Raw genomic sequence first — 794 nt, 5'->3', positions numbered from 1 at the left:
TGGGTTCCACACATGAGATCTTAGAATTAAAGAATCTTGTATTGAGTTAGTGTTTACTGTTTCTGTATTGATTACACAATGACATGCTGTATAGAAAAAGGGAGGCAAAGCTGAATTATTGATATGATCCTTTAAATATAAATCAGCAGAGTTATCTTCTTTTGTGGACATTATATATATTATAGAGTGTTGCAACTTATTAAGAAGCTTATATATTTTTCCATTAATTGTGACAATTTTTTTTTTTTTTGAGAATCTTGAGCACAATTCACAATCTGGGGATTTATTTATTTGAAAAAAAAAAGAGTATTGGGAAAGATTGCTTGTACTTTTCGTAAAGAATGTTAAGAGTTAGAAGTTGTTATCAGTTTCGACATGCTTGGCCCTGAATAATCTTCCATACGCTAGCCAAATGCCTTTCAGAATTTCTAGTTTTGTCCCAGGAAGTTTGTCTTTAGAAAAAATGTGGACTACATTGTTGCCTTTGATAAATTAGAGAATATTGATTGTGTTTACATGTTTCCTGTAAGACCAATTTTTAAATGATTATGGATATTATTTGAGGCAATTAAAAAGAGCAACACATGTAGTCATTCATATATGCAGGTGTATGTATCCCTCTCCATGTATTTTTATGTATCACTTCATCCTAAAATTTGTAGTGGCTTGAGGCTGCATAGAGTACTCTGTTTGGTTTTCAAACATTCAAACATAAAAAGCAGATGTATAGGAATTTTGAATTAGGAATATATATATATGTATGAAAACTTTCGGATGTGAATATCTCATTTGCC

At 30.7% G+C, this 794-nt stretch overlaps 1 protein-coding gene across 1 annotated transcript in view; it reads left to right on the top strand.

The window, feature by feature from the left end:
- LOC119582050 (CDGSH iron-sulfur domain-containing protein 3, mitochondrial-like) overlaps nt 1–794 on the top strand; it is a 7,250-nt gene that overhangs the window by 3,600 nt on the left and 2,856 nt on the right. The window lies entirely within an intron of this gene.

The sequence above is a fragment of the Penaeus monodon genome, chromosome 15 (genome assembly GCF_015228065.2).
Source record: "Penaeus monodon isolate SGIC_2016 chromosome 15, NSTDA_Pmon_1, whole genome shotgun sequence".
NCBI lineage: Eukaryota > Metazoa > Arthropoda > Malacostraca > Decapoda > Penaeidae > Penaeus > Penaeus monodon.
This window is presented reverse-complemented; position numbering and strand designations above follow the sequence as displayed.